Here is an 8,734-nt window from a genome sequence, read left to right as displayed (position 1 = left end):
CAATCTACGAGCTTACTCACAACCTATTGACTTCTCTTAATTCATTTTCATTTTCAGATCTCAGCAATTAATCTGGGGGGTACAATGTTATCATAACTAGTAGAAACAATGGTCAAAGCTACAAAATAAGACCCAAATTGTAATAAATCAGAATTATCCTTTAAATCCACAACAAGGCCAAGTAATCTTAGAGAGAGTAGCTTTGTGTTAAAATCACAGGCACATGTAGTTCAGACCAAACTGTGATACACTGACACACACATTGCTGCAGTATCTTTGGACTATTAGCCACGCAGACAGCACATATGGCCCCAATTATTTATTCTATATTCTCTCTCTGTCTCTGTACTGACAGTCATGTAGATTTATCAAAGTTATGTCCAGGCTGTAATGCATGTCAGTCTGATCTCTGGTTGCCAAATGACAACAACCCTGAGAATAGAGGAAGAACTTCACTCCGACAGGACTGGGCCAATTGAGAGGTAGAAAATAAAGGAGAGGTGTGAGACAGAGAGAAGGCAGACAGCGAGTCAAATGGATGGATGAAGGTAAGAGAGAAATGTATAGGGTTACTAACAGACCTAGCGGGCATGTTTATCAGCAGATCTTAATCTGAGCAGAAAGAACCGCGTTACCCACAATTCATCATCATTACTCGCCCCACCTGCCACCTGCCACCTCCCTCCACATGCCCCTGCTCCTTACCTCGGATATAGCCTTCTGTGGGAATCTAGCTGGAAACCCCACCGTCAATTGCCTGATAACATTCACCTTGGGGTGGTCCGGGTGTCAGCCATACGATCTGTTTCGCACACATATTCGCTTGTACATACCTGCAGGCTAGGATAGGACCCCCTTAGTGCCCCCCGAGCTCACCTATCACCTGTCTGGTTAAACCCCCAGCATGTTAGCAAGCCTTTCTACTCTGTCACTCACTGTTTGTGACCAGAAAGTGCATGCAAACATACAAGTGTGTGTGTATGTGTTTGGGTGTGTAGTTTGATGAGTTTGATGAGTTTACCCCTCAGGGCTGGTAGAGCCTGAGTCATTTTTCCCCCCGGAAGTTGGAAGGGGAGTCTGGCGGGGTCAGGGGTCATAAAGTTTAGGTGTATCAACAGAAAACCTTCAGCCCCATGAACGACCACCGCTGATCCGTCGCCTGTTGACACCTCCTAAACATTAACAGCTCGCTCATGTAACTAAGCTCTGAACACCTGCTGCACTGGATTAAAATCTGGCCTACAGTTTAGCTGCCTACAGTGTCAACTCCTCCATTCATCTTTCATCCATTCGCTCTGCCTCTATCTGATAGGGTGGGTGTCCGCCATTAGGTATTAGGTGGTGCAGCTTTGTTGGGCAGAGGTTTGGGTTGGAAGGCTGTGGGAGCAGTAGGAGGTGCAGATTTATTAGGGAGCTCAGACTAATATTTACGTGACCTGCCAGGACCTGTGGGGTGTAGAGACAGAGAGGGAGAGAAAGTATTGGTACAAATTGTGGCGTCTGCACTGAGGGAAAAAGGGGATTACGACATAAAACACTTACCTTCTGCGACTTACAGCGAGAAAATGTTCACCCTTACCCACCCCCAACCCCTTGTAGCCCAGTCCCTCAACCTTAACTGCCCCCTTTTGCTATAATGGTCCACAGCAACACATTTTGATATGTACCTCTATAATATAACAGCAACAACTGCCGTTCTCTTTTGAGAAGTAACTCAAAATATTGGTCCAACAGGCAACTGGCTGCCAAATCAATTCTTTGATCTGGCATATGAGGAATTTTCCTTACAATTCTCCTGCATTGATGGAGTATTATTTCAGCACTCACTGTTGCATGTAAAACATTTCCGGTGCTTCTATAATTGCTCCAACTACTGACACATACAACCACATGCAGGTTGACCTCAATGAATTTTCCGTGAGTAGAAAGCCTGTGTGACCTGACACAGCACCAATTTGTCATCCCTAATTTATCTGTTATATAACTCACTCACTGCTAGGCCAGAAGTCAAGCTTAGCGTCGCATAGCAGAATATCCCGCAGGTTCAGCTCACAGACAGCCACTGTGAGGGTTAAAGGACAAAGAGTGTTGGTGCCTGAACCTGAGTCAGACATTTAGACAGTTAGTTGCAGTGAATTCTTCGCCGTACAAGGTGTGGGCTGCCATGTGATGAGGTTTGTATATGTGTGTGACAGTGTGAGTGTGTTTATCTCCCTCCCTGTGTGGGAATTTACAGACACACCTCGCAAGGCACAAACAACAGTGACCTGAAAAAATAGTCAAAATTCCACCAACATACCAGGGAATCTGGGGGTTTGGGCTGACAATACACACTGACACACACAGAGAACGAGAGACAGAGGTGTGGGAAACAGAAGAGATACAGGGTCAGGGTCAAATTGTGTAGGCCTCACAGACATAGATACCAGTGAGCGATACCAGCTGACACACACTGATGCTGACACTAACATTGATACCATGGCTACCTGAGTGACACTGATAGATAGTGCTCAGCCATCCCAGTGTGAACACACAATCAAACCAAAACTCAACTCATCCCTGTCACTTTTAATCACTACATACCGCGCCAAAGGGTTGTCTCCTCCAACCTCTGCCATGGGAGAAAAAAAGAAAAAAATCAGTGTACCAGACTTTAAACAGTCCAGTGTGTAACATTTAGGAGGATCTATTGGTGGAAATGGAATATAATATTCATATGTATGTTTTCATTAGTCTATAACCACCTTAAAATAAGAATGGTTGTGTTTTCGTTACCTTGGAATGAGCCATCTTTATCAACAGGAGAAGCGGGTCCTCTTCCGGAGGCCACTATGTTGAACTGTTTTTACAGTAGCCCAGAATGGACAAACTAAACACTGGCTCTAGAAAGGGTTTTTACATTTCTTTGCGATTTTCACGGCCGTCGTAGTTTCTCCTACACGCTTGGAAGGAAGAGCTGTATTCACATGGTTGCAATCTACAACTTCAACAGTAGATGCCACAGAATATTACACACTGGTCCTTTAAAGGGTCTAAACACTGAACAAAAAGTAGCCTAAGGCCATAGCCTCTTCAGTGGTAAATGGATAAAATGTGAAACCATCTACTGGAGTGTCTACCTGCACTCAAACATGTTCACAACTATGTGTTTATTGTTGCTTAGAGTGGAGTAGATGTGTTTACCGCAACACTGGAGCCATTGTCCCACTCCCAGTCTCCAAGACTCCTCACCTTTAAAAACACAAACCACTAAAGATACACATAAATTCACTTATGCAATGAATCCCAAACTCACACAACACAAACAAACACTCTCCATGTGGAATGTAGGAGACTTTTTTGTTTGTGTTTTGAGCTGCAGCTTTCTCCAATTTTCATTTTCCTGCTCATCTTCCTGAAAGACACTGTATACGCTGGCACTTCGATTGGCTCAGACATAGCATTAGACAAACTGGGAATTATCTTGTCTTCATATGTGTCTTTTTCCCAATCAGTGTGATGAGTAATAAGCCTCCACACTACCCACGACTGGGCTTTTACCAGCACTGAGACAGCTGATCGAGAGCAAGGACATAGTACAGTAGCCTCAGTCGCTCAGTAAACAGTGGTAAACAGAGCAAGCGCTCGGCAAGAAATGGAGGAATAGTGCGCACAAAACATTTACACAGAGCTGCCACGGGAACAATATCTATTCAGCTTTACAATAAAGTGCTGGTGTAACAAAAACAACAGAGGAAAACTCATCTGTCCCTCTCTTAATTCAGAGTTGTTTACGCTTCGGCCGCCCACTCTCTGTAAGGAGATAATTCAATCAAGTATAATAGAGCTTTCACACAGGCTTAACCGAGCTTTAATTCTACCGCTATAAGAAATCTGGAGCCTGATCTCCTATATATAGATATATAATATTTTATTCTATTCCAATGTCAATAGATGAGAGGTTTTACAGTTACTATTAATATCTCTGCATGATGTTAACACAGATTTGGCCTTTTCAAGTAAATTTCAAAGGGCTATGTCAAATAACAGAAATGCAACATAAAAACTATGTGAAAGGGAAAGCAAATTTGTTATTTGTCTACATTAAAGTTAATTATTTATAGGATATTCTATTGAATGCAGTGTAACAGGCAATAAAGACACCAACAGATAAATAATAATGACACAAACTTTCAAATATCCTCAACAATAACAAATGGGTCACATACGTAACATATTGTCATATGTGAGACAATAACGCAGTACCAAGCCTCTGCCTAATTACAGACAAAAGCTCAAGAGAGAAGGGAAGCAGTCACATCACATTGGTGTCCCAATGCCTAAAGGAATTGTGGTATTTTAATTATACCCAGAGTCAGCCAGAGAGGCTGGGACACACCTCACTTTGTTTTGGCAATACCACGCTGTGTCCACATCTTCTTCCAGTAACTAAAGCCAACTACTGACAGTGTTTTGATTCACCTCAGACTGTAAAACTGCTCCTCTCGTGCAGAGACTGTGGGGGCAGGCAGCAGCACCAACTTCACTGGAATAGGTGTACATTATAAATCATACATACGACACATGAAAATATATAAAGGGATATACACACGCATGGACACTGTGCATGCAAACACCCATTTACACCAGGTACACACTTACATACAGGGGGTGTAAAAGCATAAATCACTGTTATATGTTGCATTGTCTCACGAAAACCGTGCAGGGAACAGCAAATTTCTAGTTACTGACTGACCAGCTTCATCATGTACATACATATACTATATACAAACAGTATAACTGGCTCATCAAATGCAATTTAAAAGGGTGATAAATACTGTAATGGAAATATAAAAGAACCTACATTACATGCATAAACCTTTGTTTAACAATGTTTTATAACTACACTTTATGTCCAAGTAAGCAGCAGAATGCTGAGGCTAAGTGTCCAAGGACATGATAAGACTGATCATCACACCACACTATCTGTTTGTTGTGCCAGAACATAGGACGATGTGTAACTATGTTAGATAATGTGTGACTCTCAAGCAGGGACACTGCTTTTCACACATTTGAGCCATCTCGTGTTGGTGTATGTGAGTGTTGCTGTGAGTTCATATATAGATGCTGAACAAAACTTACAGAAAAAGATGAAGAAGATTTTACTTTGTTTGCTTTATTTAACAAAATTGCCACCACAATACTTTGATATAAAAAGGTATAGTATGATGGAAAGATGACCTGACTATCCAGTACTGATAAATGTCAAAAATATATATTATATGACTTAAAGGCATTTTATTCATGCATATGTGTGTACAAACAAAATCATGCATAACGTGGGCGGCATGCTTTTATTCGCACTATTCAGAGTACTATAACGATGCTCAAATCTCCATTATTGGCTTGGAGCTCCATCTCTATCAAGTGTTTGAACTGAGATAGTTTAGGGGAGAGTAAACAACAGTCTAATGTGTTTATCAAACACTAAAGCACACACCAACATCTGTTTACCACACAGAAAGCCAAGCCGCATACAACAACAACAGCACGAGGAACATGTAATCTGATGGACTTACACGCTGTGAGGGAAGGTGATCTTGATGAAGGTTTGTGTCTCGGGCTGGTTGGGGGAATCTGACAATATGGCCAACCTGCACACGGATATCCATCTGCTGCAACACACTCTCTCACCCTATAGTTTAGAGTCAAAAAGTGAGGAAGAGAGAAAGAACGAAAGGTGTTCGTGCTTGAAAAGCCTCCTACTCCTGGTAAACAAATCAATAAACATGATTCTGCTTCACAACAATACGCCACGCCAGACTAAACTACATACAGCTATACACGCTGGAAAACCTATAAAAACAATTAACCATCATGAGTAAACACGCAAGGGTACACACAAAAAACATGCATGCAGATGTCATCACCAGGACAGTCACAGCCTCCAACCCTGAAATGTAACTTATTATCTGATTATCAGTTTGACAGGGTGAACTGGACCTGCACTCACTTTACAAATGATGAATGTAGCTCTTTGTCTGCATTAAGAAAGTTTATGAAAGAGAGAATGAATGACTTAAACCATCGTGAGATCTTAATGAAAGATCAATTACAGGGATTATACTTTATATGAGAATGAAAACATAAAAAGTATAACTGCATGCAGCTATGGCCGACAGGACAAACACAAACATCAATAGATGAAATACTGCAATTTGTCCTCACTCAGAAACAAGCAAGAAGCATCATCAGATGCAGTGTGATGCACTTTGCATACTATATCGAATGGCTCTAACATCAACTATTTAGCTTTGCACATCTTCACTGTCAACATTGTTCGTGTGTCTTGGCCGAAATGAAGAAATAGAAAATGAATTCTACTTTACGCACTTTATATGAGATTTCTTAAAGAAATAGTTCAACAGTCTGGGAAATACACTTCTTGTCAAGAGTTAGATGAGAAGGTTGATACCACTGCCATGTCTGTACAGTACATATGAAGCCACCCTCCTTAAGCCTGTTAGCTTAGCACAGTACAGAACACCACAAAGACTGGAAAAAGAGCGAAACAGCTAGCCTGGTTCTGTTAAAAGGTAAAATATTCCTCCTCCAGCACCTCTAAAGTTCACTAATTAACATATATCTTATTTATTTAAACTGTACAAAAACTGAAACTTGTGGTTTTCTGTGGGTTTACTGTATGGACTATTTGTTGGATGGGTGCAGTAACTTCAGGTGGTCTCGCCTGGATGCTTGGCAACCTTGCGGTGACCCGATTTAAAACCATGTAAATGTTTTTACACTTTGGTTTTTGTTCAGATTACACAAACGAGATTACGTTGCATTTGATGTGTTATTTAATCTCATTTGTAGTTGTAGTTTTAGTGTTTGTATATAGTATGCGTGTATACATAGTGTAGCTGGACAGTTGCAGTATTTCATCTATTTGTGTGCGTCCCATGGGCCGACCTCCCGCATCGCTGCTGGCAGATATATATTTTTTTCAAAGCTGTTTTCATCCTCCCTAAAAATTTGAGTATATGACTCCTTCAATAGAGCTCTCATTTGTATTTGAGATTGGTTTTAATTCATAGTTTTATTGTTTGAATACAAGATGTGTGTGCATAGAAGAGCTTACAGAGCCCCCAAAAGGGTCATGGTCAGATTTTTTTATTATATATATATATATTATTGCATCCCCCCCGATCCATAGGAACACACCAGTTATAATGCATTGCCAGTTTAGGGAAGCACTCCACACATACTACAGAAAGGAGGATTATGTGACATTTTATATTATGCCTTTATTGCTGCGACAACTGCTGCGCTTGTTAAGTCAATCAAAGTTAGTTGGCTTTGTATTATTGGCTCTATTTATCAGCTAAAATGGGATTATCGTAATAATACACAATAATATAAATTTTCTATTACTGACTGATAATTTAATTTAAAATAGAGGGTCAGCACCTAATTTTAAGGGACAGTATGCAAAACAACTGCAGCGACAAAACTCAAAACTGCATTCATACATCACATTATCTGAGCAACATCAAGCTCAACGTCATGCAATTTATAAAAAAAAAAAAAACAGCTGTCATGAGGGCAAATATTGCTCAGTGGGTTCTGTGTGGATTCCTGACATTCATCCTTGCATCTGTTCTTTGTGTCCTACGCGTGGCCAAAGAACGAGGCATAAACGTCTTGAGAGGGAAAAGAAGATTAATTAAGTGAGAAGAAAGGACAGCCCATAAAGTCAACTTTATAAAGTGCAATGTGCTATATTTCCTTCGACAGAACATGTAGCAATATGAAAATCTGAACAGCCAGATGGTAGACAAAGGACATTTACCAGTCTGTGTTTAGTCACTCTGCACTATTACAGTATATGAACCTGCTAGTGGTACTGTACAGCATTTGCAGATGGTCTGTTACACCACATGCCATTCCATTCAACTCGAAAATGTCTTTTTCCTTTCATCTCTCCATTATTGTTAACTCTGACTGTGTATGTTCATGAATATTGGTTGCTATAGCAGCTAGCATTCAGGATTTCTGCCTTATGAATTACCAGCATCTTTAGCGGTGTCATCAATATTTCTAGTCAACATCATCACCATTGCCATCATCTGGCCAGCGCACACACACAACATCATTACCTTGAGTATCACGCAGCACTCTGCCAACTGTAAGGAGGATGTGTGGTTGAGGGGGTCTGAAGTGTGGGACTGAGCCCTGACGAGAGAGGCCTCTCTGGTGTGAGGAGAGCAGGATGAGTGTGGCGCTCAGCCCTGTCTTAGTGAGATGCGAGGAGGGATGGTAGTAGATAAGTCCACTTCAGCAGACTCAATGGGATACTTCAGTACAGGCGCAGCTCTCACCCTGAGCACTGTCTGTCTGCCATGACAGAGAGAGCCAGAGAGAGAGGGACTTTGATAAATTCAACTTGGATCGAGATTCTTAATTTGATTACAATTAAGTCCAGCTGAAAAACGACTCACTTATTTCGGTCAGTCATTACTGTCATTTTTGGTCTGGCTACCGTCAAAGGCACAAAATAACGTAGCACTGCTGCAATATCAGCGTCTAACAAAGGTAACGTCACTGTGTGTGTGTGTGTGTGCGTGTGTGTGCAGGCTGCAAGCACAGTGACAGAGACAGATTGGGTGTCTGAGAGGGACAGATAGCCTTACAGCCAACCTCCACTCACTCATTGAGTGAGATAAAGAGGAACATTCTCTCACACACACACACA

Source organism: Morone saxatilis, unplaced genomic scaffold (assembly GCF_004916995.1).
Source record: "Morone saxatilis isolate NCDOM2014 unplaced genomic scaffold, NCSU_SB_2.0 Contig15, whole genome shotgun sequence".
NCBI classification, from domain to species: domain Eukaryota; kingdom Metazoa; phylum Chordata; class Actinopteri; family Moronidae; genus Morone; species Morone saxatilis.
Note: the sequence above shows the minus strand (reverse complement) of the source record.